Source organism: Nomascus leucogenys, chromosome 3, assembly GCF_006542625.1.
Source record: "Nomascus leucogenys isolate Asia chromosome 3, Asia_NLE_v1, whole genome shotgun sequence".
Taxonomy (NCBI): Eukaryota; Metazoa; Chordata; class Mammalia; order Primates; family Hylobatidae; genus Nomascus; species Nomascus leucogenys.
This window is the reverse complement of record NC_044383.1, coordinates 26,261,679-26,284,271: the sequence shown is the minus strand read 5'-3', so window position 1 is coordinate 26,284,271 and position 22,593 is coordinate 26,261,679.

Below are 22,593 nucleotides of genomic sequence, written 5' to 3'. Positions count from 1 at the left end.
TGGCCCAGCATCTGCTGAGAAAAACCTATTCGGAGTTAAGTTCAGAGGTCTTAACTTCCAGACAGCCAGGGCACAACTAAATTACAAACTGTAACTGTCACCCAAACATTTTTAGTGCCTCAACCCATCAGATGATGAAAGTGGTCATGGGTTGTGATCACCAGGAAGATCTAAGGCCACTGTTATAAAATGGGTCAGGAAAGCAAATGTTTGGCCCCTAAACGATCTGCATGGGAGTGTCTTGGCCAGCATCGGTGGCAAATGAACAAAAGCATCAACTTCATCCGGAGAAAGGCCTGCTAACTTAACTGGGAATGAGGGTCTGTGTCACGTCACCAGGAAGTTCACCTGTATCGGCAGAGGCCCTGGGATAGAGGGAATATAAAATCGATGGTAGAAAAAGAAAATAGAGGGAATATAAAATCGATGGTAGAAAAAGAAAGTAAGTTATCTGTTTAGGCCTAGAAAACAGCTGTGGTAGTGAGGCTTCTAATTAATATTACACATCTTCTCCTTATACATTTCATCCAAGAAAAAAAAAAAGAAAAGGTAGCCTGCCAGAATCCTGAAAAATCTCCTCCCCGAACTAATATAAGTAGATCAAAGTGCCCCCAAGAGGCAGATTGTAGCAGACACAGTGTTGCTACAATCCCTTTAGGATGAGCACACCCATTGTCCCAGCTGCCGGTAGGTAAATAGCCAATAACTCAAAACCTGGCTGCCCTTCTTAGCATTCGCACTTGGGTGAAGACAGCCATTTGTCCTAGATTGGGCAGGCCTCATCAGTGAGTGGGAGATAAGAGGGTGGAACGGCTTGGAGGATCAGTGGAGGCCTTTGTTGTCATTGTACAGCAGCCAAATTTATTCCTATGCCCATCCTGCTTCCTTTAATCCCCAAAGGTGTTGATCCTGGCAGTAACCCTCTGTGTTCTTCCTGTATACATCCTGGGAAGCTAAACTGTGACCTTTTCTCTGTCCCGTGCCTTTCATGCTTTGCTGTAGTTTTGTACTTAACACCTGGGATAATTATTCTTCAGCTTTAATATGTTTTGTAGGCAGATATATGGGCAATAGATTGTTCCCAAGTAGTAAATCTGAAAATGCCTATACATTGCTGTAAATTGTGGGACATAGTCTCTCAGGGATAAAATTCTAGAACTACACTTTTTTTTTTTCTCCTTTTGGCACTTTAAACAGATCCTTCACTTTGCTTTTTGCTTTTAATTACTCACATGATTAAATCAGCCCGAAGGCTATTATTTTCTTGAAGGTAATACATCCTCCACCCAACTCCCCCTGCCTCTGAATGCTCTTAACTTATCATTTCGTTGCTTTGTAATTGTTTACATGTGATTTGCTTAGGTAGAGCTTTCTTTGTAATTTTTCCTCCTTGGGATTCCTAAATATGATTGAATCTTGTCAGTTAAAAATTGTTAGTATTTCTTCAAATTTTTTCTTCTGAAATGTCTTACTTCGTGCCTTGTATATCTTTTAAACATATCTCATGAGTTTTTTATAGTCTTCTTTTTTTCTATTTTCTATCATTTTTGGTCTCTGCCTTAAATTTAGATATTTTCTACAGGCTTTCTGTTATTTCAAATCTGACATTATATATATCCAATACTTAATTTTAGTGATTGAATTTTTCATTTCTAAAATTTTAGTTTTGACACATTTTCATGTATTAAGTCTTTGTTGAGAATTTCCCTCCTTTCCTCTATTTTTGAATATAAGAATTATAATTATTTTAAAATTCCTGTCTGGAAAGTCTAACTTTTTTTTGAATTTTCCTTTTTTCTTTTACCCCATTTATTTGGTGGGTGGCACTTAGTCTTTGTTTTTTCTGTATATTATAATTTATTGATTGAATGATGGACTTCTAAATGAAATGAAGTTGGGAATCTTGATGATGCTTTCTTTCTTCAAAGATGCTTAAATTTTGTCAGGCAAGTCATGTTGCAGCAAGTAAGCTTTATTCTCTCAAGAATGGTTCTAGGTTTTATTAATCTATTTCAGTTTTGGGTTTAATTCTAGAGAATGGTCTTGACTCCTAAAGCTAAGCCTTTTTGGAATATCGAAGAGATCCCAGGGTGTTTATTAAGGCCCTTCTTGGCAATATTTGAACTCCAATTTTCATCTCTTCAGCACTGAATGACTGCTGGTATCTCTGCTCCTTAGATTATATTTTGTGCTGTGTTTTGTGGAGTTTTCCCAGTGAGTGAAGAATATGGGGATACTCAATGAGAATAAAAATGAGAATATTTGTATGGAGATTTTGGGACTTCTTTCTATGTGATTCTCTCTCTTCTAAGACTTTGTCTCTTATAGTTCTGCTGTCTGGTGGTTCTGGAATTTAATCTCTGACACTAAAGATTCTTAAATCCACTGAAATTGGTATTTAGTACTTGGAGACATGTTCCATGCACTGCACAGTGGAAAATGCCGTCAGAAAAAAGTCAAAAGTAATGTGTTGCTCACCTGTGTATTTTCCTTGTCTCTCATATTATGGCCCTTCAGGTACTGTTTGAGTTGGTTGCTCTTCAATGCAAACATATAACCATATATATCATATATGTATGTATGTGTGCATATGTGCAGTTGGCCCTGTATATCTGTGGTTCCACATCCATGGATTCAATCTACTGTGGATTAAAAATACTTAAAAAAGGTTGCATCTGTACTGAACATGTACAGACTTTTTTCCCCTGTCATTTCCCCCAAAAAACAAAGTATAACAACTGTTTATATAGCATTTACATTGTCTTGGTTTTATATGTAATCTAGAGACGATTTAAAGTGTGCAGGAAAATGTACAGAGGTTATATGCAACCATACACCGCTTTATATCAGGGATGTGAGCCTCTGCAGATTCTGGTATCCTTAGGAATTCCTGGAACCAATCCTCCACAGATACCAAGAGAGGACTATATTGATAATTCTTTTTAGTGGGAGAGTTCATCTAATCCAATTTATAAGCTGGATCTCTGCCTTTGCTGCTAACTTTATCCGTTTATCTTTTACTTCAATGTGGCTTACACTTTAGTGTTCTAAAATTTTTATTATTCTCTGAATACTGCTTTCTTTTATACCTTTGTTTTCACATATGGTATTTTCTCTTTTTTCCGTACTTTTCCTTACCTTATTGACTTTATAGGGGTCTGCTTGTCCTTTAAGTTAGCACTCAGCTATCTTTTTTCTTTTTTTTTTTGATGGAATTTCACTCTTGTTGCCCAGGCTGGAGTGCAATGGTGGGATCTCAGCTCCTTGCAATGGCCGCCTCCCGGGTTCAGGCGATTCTCCTGCCTCAGCCTCCCGAGTAGCTTGGGATTACAGGCATGCGCCACCATGCCCAGCTAATTTTTGTATCTTTAGTAGAGAGGGGATTTCACCATGTTGGCCAGGCTGGTCTCAAACTCCTGACCTCAGGTGATCCACCCACCTCGGCCTCCCAAAGTGCTGGGTTTACAGGTGTGAGCCACTGTGTCCGGCCAACCTGTTTCTTTTCTCTCACCAGGATGAAATGGTTGATTTTCCAATATGATACCTACAGTTTCTGTCGACTGCTTCCATAAATAGAGGATTTTCATCCTCTATTGTAATCAGATGTTTATTTTTGTGTCTTCTTCTCTAGATTGTGAGGTGTTTTTTTTAATTTAGATGACTCTTTTGTACGTTTCAATATCTTCAGAGCCTACTAGTATAGTGCTTGACACATGACACTTGCTGGGTCATTTTGTAGTTGGTTTATCAATGAATATTTTTGCTTCTGTCACTATAGATTTTGTCTTCAAAGAGATTGCTTGAAAGAGGTGATCTTTGAGCCCTATTATTCATTGAAGAGAAGGGTTTGATCAGATGGGAAGTTTCTTCTGTCACTATCAGTCTGGGAATTTCCCAATAGACAACAGGCACTAATCCCAGGCTTTCATGTTGGTTGAATTATTTGGACATATTAATTACAGTAAGATTACTTAATCCCAACACCACCTTCCCTTTTTAATTCACATTTCCTCCCTACCTCACCTGTACATCCTCATAAAATGCGACACATTCATTCTACTTTGACTAATACTATTTAGCCTTACATATTTCTCCCTTTCCCCATACTTTGGGAAATTCAATGTATCCTTCAAGGGTCAGGCTATATTTCCTCCATTTCACGAAATTTCCCTAACCACCCCATGCCTCACTGTTTCCTTATGTCTCTGAATATATATCATTAGGCTTTCTGAGATTCATACTATTACTTGCCAATTTTTTTCTGCGGATTTTATTTTGTCCCCATAATAGATGCTGCTTGAGGAGAGGTAGTAGGGATTTTATCATCCTCTTATTTTTTCAACTCTCAATAAATCAGCACATTGGTGAGCTTACAAGGGAATCACAGGAAATATTGTCCAATTAGATGTTTAGTCATGTGTCTTTCCTGGCTGGGAATGTTGCAATTATATTTTCTAATAAAATATTACCCCTACTTTAAGCAATATTATCTTAAGAGCTTAGTGACTGTGACCTTATCCAGTTTTCCATACCTTTACCACTAGTTTGTTTACTTAGTGTTCTTCCTTATATTGACTTTAAATTCTATCAACACTACTCACCTATGCACTTTTAGCCTCATCCCAAACATAAAATAATTAGTTAAATGGCCTACATAAGCTTTATTTCTTCCTGATATCTGCAAAAACGGTTATTTTAAATACTTTTTTTCTGTACCACCTAAATTCCCCTGCATGTCATTATGGCTATACTGAACATATGAGGATTAAGGCAGTCTGATCTTCTTTCTACTCTGTCTTGAGTTGCAGAAATACATTGTACTGCAATTAGATAACGTTCCCGGTGTGAGGCAGCTTGGGTAATTAATCCAAGCTCCACTACCTGCCTTTTGTTCCAACCTTGGCTTTTACCTGGTTGGATTAATTTCCATATTATTAGCTTTGAATACAGATTTGCTCTTTCTGTCTTAATGGTTTAGACTGAAAAGTTACTTTAGTATTCTGCCTGGCCTTTTAATTAGACTGCTTCTCATTTTGACCATGCATCTCCATCTGCTTCCATTTAGCCTGGTTCTTGTGAATTGTAGTAATGGTTACAAGGTGAAATGGAGTCAGACACATGTAGCTAAAGGAAGTCACTAACGATGAAAGCTAGTCATGCACTCTAACTCTGCCAAGCGGTAGCGGACAGTGTACTCACTTATGCATCAAACCCAGGTCTGTCTGCAAGTGATCCTCAGAAACGCATTTCATTTCTTTAAAGCTCAATTTTCTCCTCTGAGAAAAACGTGTGAATATTAATATGTGCCTGCTGGGGTTTATGTGATGATTAAGTGAGAAAAGAAATTAAATGTTATTATTATTTCTACCAAAAGAAATACTCAATAACTATATGGCATTATTATTATTATTTTGTTATTATTGTACTTATTGCTATATCAGTACCACTATTTACAACGGTCCCAAGTAACTGGATCAACTCCAGATATTTCATTTGTTGGCAACTTTTAGAGAATTCAGAGTGTTGCCTGCTGACTCACTCTGGCCTGGCATCTGGGACTCCAGCTCTATTGGCTGCTTGTGGAGGCAGCTGTTTCCTTCAAAGGCAAGTCTTTTCTCTGGGAACCACGAGAGCAGAGAAACACGAAACAAAAATTGAAAGAAGTAATTCTGTTTATTATTTTTTTCTGAGATGGATATTTGCTAAGAATTAGAAAGCAGGACCTGAGAATATAGGAATTTTTCAATGGAAAAAGATATACAGCAGATTAGGAAAACACATATTAGTTCGGGCAGGTGACATGTCAGCACCCTTCCTGTCAGGGAGAAAAGAGAAGTGAATGTTGAGTAGTTCACCTTCAAAGGGCAAGTGAGCAGAGATCTGATTAATTTCTTTATTGAGGCACATTTTTCTCCGGAGAAAAGTTCACTATATTCAGAGCATTAATTCCACATCCACCAGTTTGCTACTTTTGCACTTGTCGTCCATTAGGCCAGAGTTTGAAGTTTTTGATGGTTATTTATCATTGGCAAAAGGAACCCATCAGCTGCAGGAGAGAGCAAGCTCTTGCCCATGACAGTGGGGTGATAAACATTGTTTGGCCTTTTTGCTAATTTTAATCAATAGTAAGTAGTTGCTGCTTGCTGAAAGCACATGGAGAGGTATTTAAGTGCCCTGGTCCATGGTGGTGAAGGGGGAGTTGATAAAGATGCCAGGGATCAGACAGCCCTGCAAAGTGACCACGGTGATGATCAGGTGCAGGGTGAATTGCCTTCATCCCAGTGACACATAATCCAAGATAGTTTCCATGAGCATTTTCCCGTGCATGAAAATCAATTGCAAGTAGATAAGAAGCTATTGCTTCTGGAGATACTGATTAAAACATTGTATTTACATGTAGTTATTTGGCCAGATATCTCAGTCCATTTGGGCTGATGTTACAAAATTCTATGAACAAAGTGGTTTAGAAACAACATAGGTTTATTTCTCACAGTTCTGGAGTGTAAAAAGCCTAAAATCAAAATGCTGGGAGGCTCAGTGCTGGTGAACTTCCTGGTTCGTAGGCGGTTGTCTTCTTGCTGTATTCTCACATGGGAGAAGGAGAAGCAAGCTCTCTGGGGTCTCTTTTATGAGGGCATTAATCCCATTCAAGACGTCTCTGTCCTCATGACCTAATCACCCTCCAAATATTACCACATTGAGGATTAGGCTTTAACATATAAAGTGAGGGAGGAACCATATCAACAATCTGTAGCACCAGACATTTATTGAGTACTGGGTTGAGAGGCACTAGGTATTTAGTAATGTGAGTCATCTGAGTTGTTCTTGAGGCTGAGGTCTCAAAAACACTCAAAAAGTCAGAGGATATAAGAGAAAGAAGACAATCACATATGTCTGTGCTTGAGTTCCAGCTCTACTTCTTACAGCTATGAAACATTTAGCAAACGATTTCCCCTTGCTGAGCTTCAGGTAAAATGGACAAACTAAAGCTCAGAAACGGGAAGTAATTTTTTAAATCGAGTTAATGATAATAATAATACCTGCCTCAAGAAGCTGTTTTGAGGATCAAGCGAAAAGGTGTTTGTGAAAGAGCCTGTATTAGTTTATTATTATTTCCGTAAAAAGTTGCCACAAACTTGGTGGCTTAAAACAACACAAATTTATTATCTTACCGTGCTGCTGGATGGAAGGCCAATGCAGTGCAAATCGGCTAAAGTCAAGCTGTTGGAAAGGCTGCATTCCTTCTGAAGGCTCCAGGAGACAACCTGCTTCTTTGCCCTTTCTAGTTCCTAGAGCCTATCTGCATACTTTGGGTCAAGGCCCTCTTCCTCCATCTTCAAAGCCAGGAATTGTGGGTCAAATCCTTTTTCATCATGTCACTCTGAAAGCCTCTTCTGCTTCCTTCTTGCACATTTAAGAACTCTTGTGATTACATTGGGTCCACCTAGCTAATCCAGGAGCCTCTCTCATTCTTAAGATCCTTGACTTAATCTGATCTGTTGAGATCCGTTTGTCATGAAAGGGGGTTCAAGGATTAGAATGCAGTCATTTTTAGGGCAAACATTATTTTGTCTACTACAGAGCCCCAAACCTATGGGAGCTCTGCCGATGGTGCTACTGGCTTATTGGAACACAGTGGGTTTTTATTGAAGAGTTGTAGAGGGATGACAGCTATGTTTATCTCACTTTCACCATTGTCTGAGAAGCCACTTCGCCTTTCCTTAGGCCTAGTCTGTTAAGAGATAGGATAGTTAATTTACCTCAATGCCTTGATAGGTCTATTTAAAATATTTTGTGTTTAAAAAGTTTTCTGTAATATTTTGCAAGGCTGGTGTCAAGCTGCCAGATGTGGGGACAATGAGCCAAATTGAAAGTTATCAATCAAGCCCTTATTCCCTGAGACAGTGCGTGCAAGAGGCAGATGAAAAAATAGGTTCCAGATCCTCAGTGTTTCGCTTTTCCCCATGGAATGGCACCAGGCTAGGGTTGGATGACAAGCAGTGCAGATGAAGGAGTTGCCTCACTGCTGAGAAGCCATGAAGAAAAGGCTTTTGCCTTTTTCTGGACCCAGGGGGCCAGATGAAGGGATTGGGGGAAAAGGCAGGAGTGGAAAAATATTTTATTTTCAATTGTCAAATAATATTCATTAGATTTATGGGGTACAATGTGGTGTTGCAAAACATATATACATTATGGAATGTTCAAATCAGGTTAATTGATATATTCATAGCTTAAATACTTATCTTTTTTTTTGGTAGTGATAACATTTTAAATCTGTTCTTTAAGCCGTTTTGAAATATACAATACATTATTATTAATAGTTACCATGCTGTACAGTAGAACACCAGAACTTATTCCTGAAGGCTAACTGAAACTTTGTACCCTTTGACCAACTTCTCTCCTTTCCCAGCCCACAAACCCCTCCTAAAGCCCCTCATCACCACCATTCTACTCTACTTCCATGAGTTCAACATTTTTAGATTTCACATGGAAGTGAGATTACGCAGTGTTTGCCTCTGTGCCTGGCTTATCTGACTTAGCATCAGATAAGGTTTATCCACGTTGTTGCAAAGGACAGAATTTCCTGTTTTTAAGAGGCTGCATGGTATTCCACTGTGTTTAACACCACTTTTTACAAATCCATCTGTTGATACGCACTTCAATTATTTCCGTTATCTTGGCTATTGTGAGTAATGCTATAATGAACAAGGAAGGGCAGATATCTCTTCTACATACTGATTTTAATTCCTTTGGATATATACCAGTAGGGGAATTGCTGGATCCTATGTTAATTCTAATTTTTGTTTTTTTGGGAAACCTCTATACTATTTTCTGAAACGACTACACTAATCGATAGCACCACCATCGGTGTATAAAAGTTCCCTTTTCTCCACAAGAAGTGAAAGAATTTTGGGTCAGAGTGAAGAAAAGTTAAGGCCTTTGATAAAGAGGCCTTAGGAGAGGCTCCTGTGAAGTGCCTTAGAACTTCCAATGTGGAAGCCTCGAAATGGATTTGGCTGAGCCTGGGTCCTCGAATGCAGTTTCCTTCAGAGAACTGCAGTGCACTATGTACTAGGTCTCGTTTGGCAAGTACAGCTTTCCCCCACAAGGCCTGTCAGACAGAGACCTGTAATTGCCTGTGGTCAGGCCTGAAAGATCACACATAGGATTTTGGCTTGGGCCAGACTCGGTAGGTGGGATGCATTAAAACACAAACAAAAATATTAATTGACCCCAGAGTAATTACTATGATCCTTTGTAGTTGTAAAATGGTACTTTCTTATGGAAAAAAAGCATTACTCATTTGTGGGTAGAAATGACACTTAGAATTGCAGGAAGTGATGTATAAGTAACCATGTTTGTCATAAAATGTTACATACTGAACTTTTCCCATGCAATTTGCATAGAATTGCTATAGAATCAGGCCTGGAATTAGAACTTGAATCCGAAAACCCAAGTCCAGATTTTTGCTTGTGAATTTAGGCTGCTTTTCGGTAATTGAAGCAGGGATAATTCTTTTTTTTCCCCTTAGTTTAATATATGTGGTAGCAGAAAAAGCAAGGAATCTTTTGGTCTATACATGTAGCTGATTTTAGTAGGATGTATAGATTTTAGCCTAGAGAAAGATGGGGCTGAGGCTAGACAATCTTTTACGGTCATTTTCTTCACTCCCATTTGGCCAAAGCTGGAACATTGCTGGTGGCACATCTTCCATGACTTTGTCCAGTTGTGTTTTAAATAATTCACGTCATTGCCCTCTTACTATTTTTCCTGGAATCTTGTTCTACCACGTAATGAAGCTATTAAGGAGTTCTTGACATGATATTCTTATGTTCAATTCTGGAGAAATTTTCTTTTAGTCAATTTAACCTCAATAAGGAGATCAATAAGTATAAAAATTAAAAAGCAAGGAAAGAAAGCGGTAGCAAAAAGGATGGGGTAAGGGAGTGGCATTTTGTTGGTTGGGTTGGCTTTGTTTTGGCTGGAGGGGAGGAAGGAATGCAGACAGGTAGTGCCAGGGCACATTAAAGGAAAGGATGAGTTGAGGAGAGAGAAATAAACATGTCTCTCCGAATGGATGTGAGGCAGGACTAGCAGCCAAGAATCAATAGCAAATTCCCTGCCTAATTTCTTCACTCTCCGTGTGAAACGAACCTCAAGGTGCTGATTTTGGTAATTTCTGTGCATGTGGTCAAGTCTCAGGTTGTTAACTTCAAATTGATACTTAACCATTTAAAAATCCATTTGTACCTATGTTAATCTGCATAACAAAAACTGGAACATTAGCACTGGAGAGTTTGGGGAATGGAACGAGAAAGGTAGTTTTGAAGGAGATTTATCTCTTCCACATTTAAAATTGTAACATATCTGTTGCTTGTCTCACCCACAACCACTTCATTCCCTTCCTCCACCCCTGAAAACTCCCTCCTATTCTCAGTTTTGAAACTGTGAGTTCTCAAGGTACTGAATTTCTACAACTAATAGGAGACTGGCAGGTAGCACTCAAGAAGGCTTTGTCATTTCCAGAGATTACAAAAAGCACCAGATTCTTTCCCACTCTACCCGTTAGGGTAGTGGGAAGCAGAGTTTCCAGGTGGGTGCCACAAAGGGTAAGGCATCTGATGGCATTCTTAGGGTTTGTTTGTAAAAAGATACTCAGGTGTAGGAGTGATGTTCAATGAAATATTTCTTTATATCACCCCAAAGCAGCAATATTTTAGGAGGAATCAAGATGTGTTTCATCTTATATCCATTTGATGCCATAGTTTTGTTAATGGTGGAGGGTGTCCAGGTTGTTGGCATTTTGAACAAAGAATTGGACAAAATGCACAAACCAAGCAAGGAAAGAATGAAGGGATTTATTGAAAATGAAAGTACACTCCAGTGTGGGAGCAGGACCAAGCATAGCAGCTCAAAAGCCCTGTTACAGAATTTTTGGGAGTTTACCCCCTAGAGGATTCCATCGGTTACTTGGTGTATGCCCTATGTAAATGGAGAGGATGAAGTAAAGTTACAAAGTCATTTACTTGATCTACGCCCTATGGAGAGGATATTGCCTGTCACAGCTGAAGTGTGAATCAATTGGCCTTATGTTCCCTGCCTCCAGACCCTATTTTCCTGCGTTTTACTCTCCTGTTAACCCTCCCTCCATCTCCTAGCACAACTAATGTCGTTTTTGGAATAAAATTCAAAATCTTTAACAGCAGGCCCTGACTGATCTGGCCTTTGCTTGTCTCTCCAGTCTCATCTCTGGCCATCTTCCCCGCATCCTGTCCACACTGGCCATGACCAGCGTCCTACAGAGTGGCACATGCCTCCACACCTCATGCCTCCACATGCTGTAGTTTCCTTGGATTTTACTGTGCTATCCAATATCATCCTCTTTCTCCAATGAAACCTCACTTACTGTATTATTACTTAATTATCACATCCTCAGAGAAAAGTTCTCTGACCACCCTTACTCCCATTCTAGATCAGTTTTTCTGTCATAAGTTCTCATAAGATCCTATACGGTTCCCCCAAAGCAATTATAGTTAATCACACTATTGCATAGCTAAACACGCAGATGTATCTTTTCCTACTGGAAAGAAAACTTTATGAAGACAGAACCCCGTCTATTTCACTGTCTGGTACCACTGGTCCTTAGGACCGTGCTGCTACAAAGTACATAATGCACAGCTTTTTGTTGGATTAGTCACTGTATGTTACAACCATATCTGAGAATGAATGGAGAGCAACTGCCCAAATTCAAAGACCTTTGTGAGACCATTAAAAATAATTGAATTGAGAAAACAAAGCATTTTCTACGTGGAAACATGTTTGCTGCCTTTTTAAGTCATCAAAGAAATATTCCAACTGTGTGCTAGTATATTGTTATAATTCCTGTTTATTCCACACTCCAAACACACAGAATATCTCTACTTAATAGTTATCTTTTCTGTTGTGGATGGTGGACAATTTCTCCTATGCTTCTGTATCTTTTCATATATGTGTCCATGTGTGTTTGTTTGTGTATATGTGTGTACTTTTTATTTCTAATTCAATCTGTAAACAGACAAAAAAGGATAAATTTACTTTTTTACAGCAGAAAGTGCATTGTTAAGTAAACTCTATTCAGTGGTGTGCTGGGGCTGGGTTCTATTGGCTTGTGAGAGCTGATTGTGTGCTCTGATCAATTTTGTTCAATCATGTCAAATACGTAATGTGAAGTCAAAAATGGTAGGAGTATTTACATCATGAAAATTGGCCAACACTAGAAATCAGGGCTATTTTTGTTTTGAGAGTCTGTTGCTAAGCATTTACCAGCAAAAAATGGTTATAATACTAGTTAAGGTTAACAATAATTGCCTATGTCTTGAGAAAATTAATAGTTTCTCAGAGCAGTCTACAGTTAATGGATTGGGGTGATATATCAATTAGGAGATCCAAATTCATGTAGATGTACGGACTGGATTAGATGAGCGAAGGGATTCCCTGTTAGAGATAGGCAAAGTTTCTCCACATTCGGAAACTAAATCATTCAAAGATGTGAATACAGTGAACCGGTAAATTTAAAATCCAGCATTTACAGGTGTCAATTTTAAAAAGAGGCAATGCTAGTAATTTTAGGAGGAGAAATCTATTCCAGAGTTGTTGCTGGGATAAAAGGACATAGGTATTGTAAAAATATGAGGGAGTAAAAAATATTTGATGGGCTTTTTTATAGAAAGACTCAGGAGCTTGAAAATTAGGTAAGCAGAAGCATAAAAATTGCTTAAAATAGTTATTGTGCTAAGTCTGCAGTGGTGAAGAGCATTCCACACAAAGTGATAGAGACAGTTGCAAACAATGAATCTATTTCAGAAATAGGGTTTTATAATCACAATTTTTAGAAAATGTATGAGTTGGAATTGAAAGTTTAGCCAAGCATGATACTGTAACAACCTAAATTGAACGGCCAAAGATCCAACAAAAGATGACCAGAGATGAGGTACAGAGCTCAGCCCAAATCTGTGGGATCTAGGGGATTGATACCCATTTCCTGTGATGTCCTCAATCCTTGTAGATTTCCTTTCACCTAGACTCTGCTGTACTCACTGCCCGTTTTACCCAAAAGACAGTGAGATTTTGATGCTTCTGGTAGTCATTATCTTCAGAATGTAGCATCTTTAGCTATTATCTTTGCTTTCTTTGTGCATAGCATAAAACATGGCTGAAAGTTATGTCAAGTGTGAAAACAGTCATTCTCTGCATCTAAGTCACATTTCATTATTCTCACCTCCAGTTCTAATAATCTCCAGGCACATCCTACCAATGCCTCTTACATATTTTGGTCCTACTGCTGAACAGCTTTAAATTTTCAGGCCTGGCTAATTTACACAGACACCCTCTCACGGGATGTTAAAGCAAACACAACAGAGCTCTCCTGGGACGAACTAAAACAATGGGATTTTCTTTTTCTTTCTTTTTTTTTTTTCTTTAAATCAAATAGTAGGTCTCAGCCACGCAGGTGGTCCAGCTTTGTTCACTGTTGTGTGTTTTAACTAAGCTTGTTTTTGAGTCATACTGTAGGTTCCCTGCTGAGTGTTCCTGGGTCGTAAGGTTCGTGGGGTTTCTGAGAGGGCCTCTGTCTTCTCTTATTGGGCTCTGTGGTGGATCCTTCAAAGATTATTGATTTTTAAGGTATTTGGTTTTTATAGACTGATTTAATTCACACTAATTTCTGAAATCTACCCAAAGTTATTTGTGTTTCTGTCTTCTGCTTGTGAAACCTTAGTTTTAATATATTAGGTTGGATGGCAAAGTGAAATGTGGTCTAGAATAGAGTCTAATCTCTGTGTTGCTACCACCTAGCTGAATGACCTTGAGCAAGCTACTTCATCCTTTCAGGTGTCTCTTTCTTCATCTGTAAAATAAATAACTCTAAAGCTCCTTTTTCTCTAATATTCTATGAAGACATAGCACAGAAGTCAGAATACCTTAGACAGTCTGGAGAGGGAGACAGCTGCTCTAGTCCAGTGAATACTCCTATAAGGCTGAAGGAAAGATCAATAGATATTAAACTGTCAAAAGGTAATGCCTTTATTTTCTCCTAAAAAGGTGTGTCATCCATACTGTATCCATATATAATGTTACTGCAACAAGGCAAGATAAGAGAAAATAGCAGGGGAGATAAAAACAAATCTTACTATTTGTCAGACCCTGTGCTGAATGCTTTGCACGTATCTTCTTACAATGCAATAGCTTCAAGAGGCAGGCATTATTATCACCACCTTACACATGAGCCTTAAAGAGATTAAGCAATTTGCTTAATATCATTTCACTAGTAAATTATGTATATTGTATTCCAATCCAACTCACTCTGATGTAAATAACACTGGCACCCCAAGAGGGAAAGAGACTGGTGCCATCCCGTATTTTTTGTTAAGTGGCTGGATCTAACACCTGGATAAGTTGACTCTGGATAACTCTATAGTCCAACTCTACAGATTCTGGAGAACTCTATAATCCATCTCAGTATAGACCGTAGGAGATTTTGTTCTGGGATGTGTGAAGGAACCTGGAACTCACATGTATCTTTCAGTAGTGTAGCCCTCTGACTAAATAAGAAAAATAAATCTTGCTTATATCAGACTGTTGCTATCTGCCCTTTGTGGGAGACAGCATCTCTGCCATGTTCATCAGCAATGTCTCCAAGGCCATGATCCTTCAACTCATCATCCAGTTTCCTGAGGAAGTGGAGAGTGAGTGAAGTTGATTGATTGAATGGTCCTGTGCCCAGAAAACAACAAAACGATTTTAACCCTGAGCCATGTTCTACATTCAGCTCATTGCTAACTGCAAAGACATTCATCTATAAAGTAAACTCACTGTGCTGTTTATTCCTTTTTATTTTTTTATTGTTTATAAAAAACAATGTTTATTTATTGTTTTTTTTTGTGTGTGTGTATGTGTGTGTGTGCATTAAAATGACAATAAACTGGAATTAATGTGCTTACTCTGAACCCAGAAAGAAGATACTTAGTGGATACTTAGGTAATCTTTATGCTCTACCAGGAGGGTATACATGCTTTGAGTTGTCTGTGAAACACTGTAGTATGTTAAGTTATCCACCTATTTTTGGAGTGGTATTCAATGACTAGGAAACCCTTGCTAATGTGATGAAGGCACAGATTATCCATGTCAGCCAAATCACTCAAGGTAATGTCCTCTAGAACTTCTAAGCTAAAAGTGACCTGAGGAACATTCTGGTCTAGTTTTACAATGGCCAGGGATGAGATGTTGTGCCCAATGAGAATCTAATACAGGACTTTGACCCTCAGTAACAAATATCCCTCTGTATTCATTGGTAATTAATTTTAAGTTGTAGGAAAACCTCTTGAGTTAGTTTAAGATTAAAATTAAAATACACTTAAAGGTTAAGAGAAGGTTTCAATGAGGCAGAAGACAGGTTCTGAGTCTCAGGAAGGAATGGAAGCAGAAAAGGGAAAGGTATTAGGCATGTAGGGAGCTCCTTGGGCCTCTCCCATTTCTGCTTTATATGATCATTTTTGTCTTTCTCTGGAGACTAGCTTTTCCCCTACACTCACACTTAATTACACAGTAGAAAGGGCTGTTCTTTGTCTGTGTAGAACAAGAGTAGTTGTTCAATATCAATGAAAATTTTTTGATTGGCCCAACTTGTATTGGATGTTATGGTAGACTAAATTATTGGTTCTAATTTGTCACTTCCTTGTATAAGAACAACAACATTCACACTGTTGTTATGCCTTTATGTTGGGTAGATACTATCCTTTGGGCATTGGCATGTGATTTGCTTTACTTTGGCTAATGGACTTTAAATGGATATGGCAGAAGCAAAAGTTTTAACTGTGCTCACATGGTTATCCATTTATGCTCCACTGATCTGTCATTAGAAGAATGTACTCTACATTGCCACTGTTCCTTCAGCCTGGACCTCAGAGTAAACATACATGAAGTAGACATAAACCAAATCTGCAACCTGGAACTAAGCCAGTTTACATAACCCAGACTAAAGTCCTTTTGCAGACCCATAAAATATGAATAAGTACTTGTTGTTGTAATCTTTTGACACTTTGGCATGATGTAGTATGTAATGTTATTGTGCAATAGTTGACTGATAAAGAAATTGGTACTGAAAGTGAAGTGTTAACATAACAGATGTCTAAAATATTGTCTTCAGGACTGTTAGTAATTGGTGAGAAAACACTGATACGAAGGTAGGAAAGTGGAAATCCATTTTATGTGGTGACAACATATTTGGTAAATCTGTCTCTCACCTGTGGTAAATGGGAAGACAGAAAATATTCCTAATAAAGTTGAACATTCTGCCAAGTGGTTTAGAAGCTTAATATTGAAAATATTAGTTGATGGCTACTAGGTGAATTTGGTAAGTTACATTAAGAAAAAAACTGAAATCAGGAAAACAATTTGCAAATATAATTGATAAAGAATATATACAGTCCATATATTCTAAGATTTTCAAAGTTAAAAAATAAATCTATCATTTCAAATATTTGGCCATTAAAACACAAAGTTTTAGGATGAATTACAAATTGTGGACATTGTCTTGAAGACGTAGCTTAAGGGCAAAAGAAAGTTCATGATGTGGTTGTCATACTCTTTGTTAAGAACCTCTGGAATGGGTGTTGAATTTTATCGAAGGCCTTTTCTGCATCTTTTGAGATGATCATGTGGTTTTTGTCATTGGTTCTGTTTATGTGATGGATTACATTTATTGATTTGTGTATGTTGAACCAGCCTTGCATCCCAGGGATGAAGCCAACTTGATGGTTGGGGATAATCTTTTTTGATGTGCTACTGGATTTGGTTTGTCAGTATTTTATTGAGGATTTTCACATCTATGTTCATCAGGGATATTGGCCTGAAATTTTCTTTTTTTGTTGTGTTTCTGCCAGGTTTTGTTATCTGGATGACGCTGACTGATAAAATGAGTTAGGGAAGAGTCCCTCTTTTTCTACTGTTTGGAATAGTTTCAGAAGGAATGGTACCAGCTCCTTTCTGTACCTATGGTAAAATTTAACTGTGAATCTGTCTGGTTCTGGGCTTTTTTTGGTTGCTGGGCTATTAATTACTGCCTCAATTTTAGAACTTGTTATTGGTGTACTCAGGGATTTGATTTCTTTCTGGTTTAGTCTTGGGAGAGTTTAAGTGTCCAGGAATTTATCTTTTTCTTCTAGATTTTCTAGTTTATTTGCATGGAGGTGTTTATAGTATTCTCTGATGGTAGTTTGTATTTCTGTGGGATCAGTGGTGATATTCCCTTTATCATTTTTGTTGTGTCTATTTGATTCTCCTCTCTTAAACTAGGTATTGATGGAATGTATCTCAAAATAATAAGAGCTATTTATGAAAAACCCACAGCCAATATCATACTGAATGGGCAAAAGCTGGAAGCATTCCCTTTGGAAATCAGCACAAGAAAACAAATGCCCTTTCTCACCACTCCTATTCAACATAGTATTGGAAGTTCTGGCCAGGGCAATCAGGCAAGAGAAAGAAATAAAGGGTATTCAAATAGGAAGAGAGGAAGTCATATTGTCTCTGTTTCCAGATGACTTGATTGTATATTTAGAAAACCCCATTGTCTCAGCCCAAAATCTCTTTAAGCTGATAAGCAACTTGAGCAAAGTCTCCAGATACAAAATCAATGTGCAAAAATCACAAGCTTTCCTATACACCAATAATAAAAAAACAGAGAGTCAAATCCTGAGTGAACTCCCATTCACAATTGCTACAAAGAGAATAAAATACTCAGAAATCCAACTTACAAGGGATGCGAAGGACCTTTTCAAGGAGAACTACAAACCACTGCTCAAGGAAATAAGAAAGGACACAAACAAATGGAAAAATATTCCATGTTCATGGATAGAAAGAATCAATATTGTGAAAATGGTCATACTGCCCAAAATAATTTATAGATTCAATGCAATTCTATCCCCATCAATCTACCATTGACTTTCTTCACAGAATTAGAAAACACTACTTTAAATTTCATATGGAACCAAAAAAGAGCCTGTACAGCCAAGACAATCCTAAGCAAAAAGAACAAAGCTGGAGGCATCACACTGCCTGACCTCAAACTATACTACAAGGCTACAGTAATCAAAACAGCATGGTGCTGGTATCAAAACAGATATATAGACCAATGGAACAGAACAGAGGCCTCAGAAATAATGCCACACATCTACAACCATCTGATCTTTGAAAAACCTGATAAAAACAAGCAATGGGGAAAGGATTCCCTATTTAATAAATGGTGTTGGGAAAACTGACTAGCCATATGCAGAAAACTGAAACTGGATCCCTTCCTTACACCTTATACAAAAATTAATTCAAGACAGATCAAAGACTTTAAACGTAAGACCTAAAACCATAAAAACTCTAGAACAAAACCTAGGCAATACCATTCAGGACATAGGCATGGGCAAATGCTTCATGACTAAAACACCAAAGGCAATGGCAACAAAAGCCAGAATTGACAAATGGGATCTAGCTAAACTAAAGAGCTTCCACACAGCAAAAGAAACTATCATCAGATTGAACAGGCAACCTACAGAATGGGAGAAAATTTTTGCCATCTATCCATCTGAGAAAAGGCTAATATCCAGAATCTACAAAGAACTTAAACAGATTTACAAGAAAAAAAACAACCCCATCAAAAAGTGAATGAAGGATATGAACAGACACTTCTCAAAAGACGACATTTATGCAGCCAACAAACATGAAAAAAGCTCATCATCACTGGTCATTAAAGAAATGCAAATAAAAACCACAATGAGATACCATCTCACTCCAATTAGAATGGCAATCATTAAAAAGTTAGGAAACAACAGATGCTGGAGAGGATGTGGAGAAATAGGAACACTTTTACACTGTTGGTGGGAGTGTAAATTAGTTCAACCATTGTGGAAGACAGTGTGGCAGTTCCTCAAGGATCTAGAACAAGAAATACCATTTGACCCAGCAATCCCATTACTGGGTATATACCCAGAGGATTGTAAATCATTCTGCTATAAAGACACATGCACACATATGCTTATTGCAGCACTATTCACAATAGCAAAGACTTGGAACCAACCCAAATGCCCATCAATGATAGACTGGATAAAGAAAATCTGGCACATATACACCATGGAATACTATGCAGCCATAAAAAGGATGAGTTCATGTCCTTTGCAGCGACATGGATGAAGCTGGAAACCATCATTCTCAGCAAAGTTATAAAGTAACACAGGAACAGAAAACAAAATAGACTGTATGTTCTCACTCATAAGTGGGAGTTGAACAATGAGAACACATGGACACAGGGGGGAGAACATCACACACTTGGGCCTGTAGCGGGGTAGGGAGATAGGTGATGGACAGCATTAGGAGAAATACCTAATGTAGATGACAGGTTGGTGGTGCAGCAAAACACCATGGCATGTGTATACCTATGTAACAAACCTGCACTTTCTGCACATGTATCCTCAAACATAAAGTGTGTAGATAGATAGATAGATAGCTAGATAGATAGATAGATAGATAGATAGATAGATAGATAGATATAAAGAACCTCTGGAAGGATTAAGAGGATACAATGGTATACTTTTGGCTAGAGAAAAATCATTCAGAAGTGTAAAAGGCATGACAACATAGAAACCTGATAAACCCAATGTTTTCTTAATTGTAGATTGAAAACTTTTCTATACAGAGAGAAAATGGGAATCTCAAAATTACAAATGGCAAAAGGATTTCAAGTGATGTATAAAGGTTCTTTATTTACCAGCTTTCTCCAGCCTTGCTTCCATCAAGTTTGACCGTGTTTCTCTGACCCAGAAAACCTGAAAACACGGTTGGATTTCTTGTCCTAGGCCACCTAGTCAAAATCTACACCTTGCTTGATGTGTCTTTCTCTTAGGCCTGACTAGATGGTAATACAGTGAGACAAAGAACAGCTGAGATGAGTTACCTACAAGCTTTCAAGAAGGAGATGGCTGTCAGACAGAGGAGACAGAATGCCTCAGCATTTTATTGTGTTCATGAAAACTGTCAGAACACCTAGAAATACATTTAAATAATAATGAGTTCTGATCAACCAAATGAAAAACAAAAGAAACGTAAGTATCTTTCTTTTCCTTTCTCTTTAATCATTAAATTTGAAACACATAGAAACATACAGCATTATTGAGAAGGGTCTCATCTAAGTTTTATTTTTCCAAGTCAGTTCCATACTTGATAAAGACATACTTGGGGACCAGAGCAAGCTGGATATAGAGAATAGGCAACAGAATGCTCATCTCTTCATGCCAAGCCTCCACTGGCTTGTAACTCAGACAAAAGTCAGATGCCAAGGGGCTTCTGCTGCCTCCACCTATAAATACTCAGTAAATGCCAATGCTTAGATCTTAGTGTAGGTATACATATTCCTTTTATCTCCAAGAGAAAAAAAAAAGGATTCATTAAGCTAATCAGAATGAAAATGGTTAGCCACATACAGCATGCTAGATTTGGAGTCAAAAGACCTGTGCCCTGGGACAAATATAATCTAGCCTATGTAACACACACATACTCTTAAATTTTACTTTTTTTCCTCCATTGGTAAAATGGGGAATAATGGGAGGTAAAACAAGATGCTTCTGTATTAATCTAATACAAGAAAGAATTTCTCATCTTTTATTGCTTCATTTCCTCCATGATTCTCTCATACTTATTCTGGTTTTACAGTGTAAGATGCAGCTTATGCTTGGCCCATGTCTATTGATGTTGACATTCCAGATGCAAAAAAGGCACTTCCTCTGGTTCTCCTGTGCTAGATTAGTAAGCAAAGCAGCCTGTACTGAAGTCCTCATGGGGGAGGTAAGGATAGACTGAGGGGATAGGCTTCTTTCTATAGTGCATGTTTTCCAGAAAAACAATCTAAAACCCACCTACTAGAAATTATATTTTCCTAAAAGATATTTTTGTTCAATCTTCCACCAGGGACAAGACTAAAATATTTTAGCACGCCTCTTCATTTCTTCTTTTTCTATTCATCTTCTACTGTCTTTCAGCCACACATTTTCTTCCTTGACCTAATAAAACAGTCCAGTGACTATGTTTGTTTACTTGAGTTTGCACTTGGAGTCTTTCCTTCTAGCCAAGAAACACTCCTCTAAGAAAATTTTTAGTGAATAACATTTTCTCCATTCCATTCCATTCCATTCCATTCCATTCCATTCCATTCCATTCCATTCCATTCCATTCCATTCCATTCCATTCCCCATCCCAGAACTTCTGTTTAAGGCATCCAGGACTGAAGACCTTGCTAAACACACATCAAAACAAAGCCCCTGTTTTCTTATTTTAAAAAAGACTTTTTAATCCAATTGTTATTGACACTTTGGATTTTTTTTCTTAAAACTGTTCATAAAATTTTGTTAGCTTAGGCCCCACAAAACCTAAATTCAACTCTGCCTTCCTCCTATATATAACCTTTTCTAGAATGACTGACCAGAAGTCTGAAAATGCATCCATGAAGATGTCCACTTGGTTTTCGCTCAATACTTCCATGCTGCCCAAACTTTGCTTACGGCAAGAGGGGCACTATAACAGAAAAAGGAAACTAGATGACTATTGTCAACGTCCCAGAGTCTCACAGGTTCAATTGTGGCATTGCCTATCAAATATGAGAGATGGTTAGAGGCACAAAAGATGGGTAGCATTTAAAAAAAATTGTGTTTTTAATTTTTGTGGTACATAGTAGGTGTGTATATTTATGGGGTACACAAGATGTTTTGATACAGGCTTGCAATGCATAGTAATCACATCATGTAAAATCAGGTATCCTTTCCCTCAAGTATTTATCCTTTGTGTTATAAACAATCGAATTATACTCTTAGTTATTTAAACATGTACAATTAAATTATTATTGCCTATAGTCACCCTGTTGTGCTATCAAATACTATGTGTTATCAAATACTATTCATTGTTTGCAACTATTTTTTTGTACCCATTAACCATCCCCACCTCTTCTCAGCCTCTTACTACCCTTCCAGTCTCTAATAACTATCCCTCTACCATCTCCATAAGTTCAATTATTTTGATTTTTATATTCCACAAACAAGTAAAAACATGTGATGTTTGTCTTTCTGTGCCTGGCTTATTTCACTTAGCATAATGACTTCTGGTTCCATCCATACAGTTGCAAATGACAGGATCTTATTCTTTTTAATGGTTGAAAAGTACTTCATTGTTTATATGTATCACATTTTCTTTATCCATTTGTCTGTTGATGGACATTTAGGTTGCTTCCAAGTCTTGGCTATTGTGAATATAATCTTCATTATATTGATTTTCTTTGTTTTGGGTATATATCCAGGAGTGGGATTGCTGGGTCATATTATTCTTAGTTTTTTGAGGCACCTCCAAAGTGTTCTTCATAGTGGTTGTACTAATTTACTTTCCCACCAACAGTGTATAAAAGTTCCCTTTTCTCCATATTCTCACCAGCATTTGTTATTGCTTGTCTTTTGGATATACACCATTTTAACTGAGGTGAGACAACATCTCATTGTAGCTTTGATTTGTATTTCTCTGATGATCAATGAT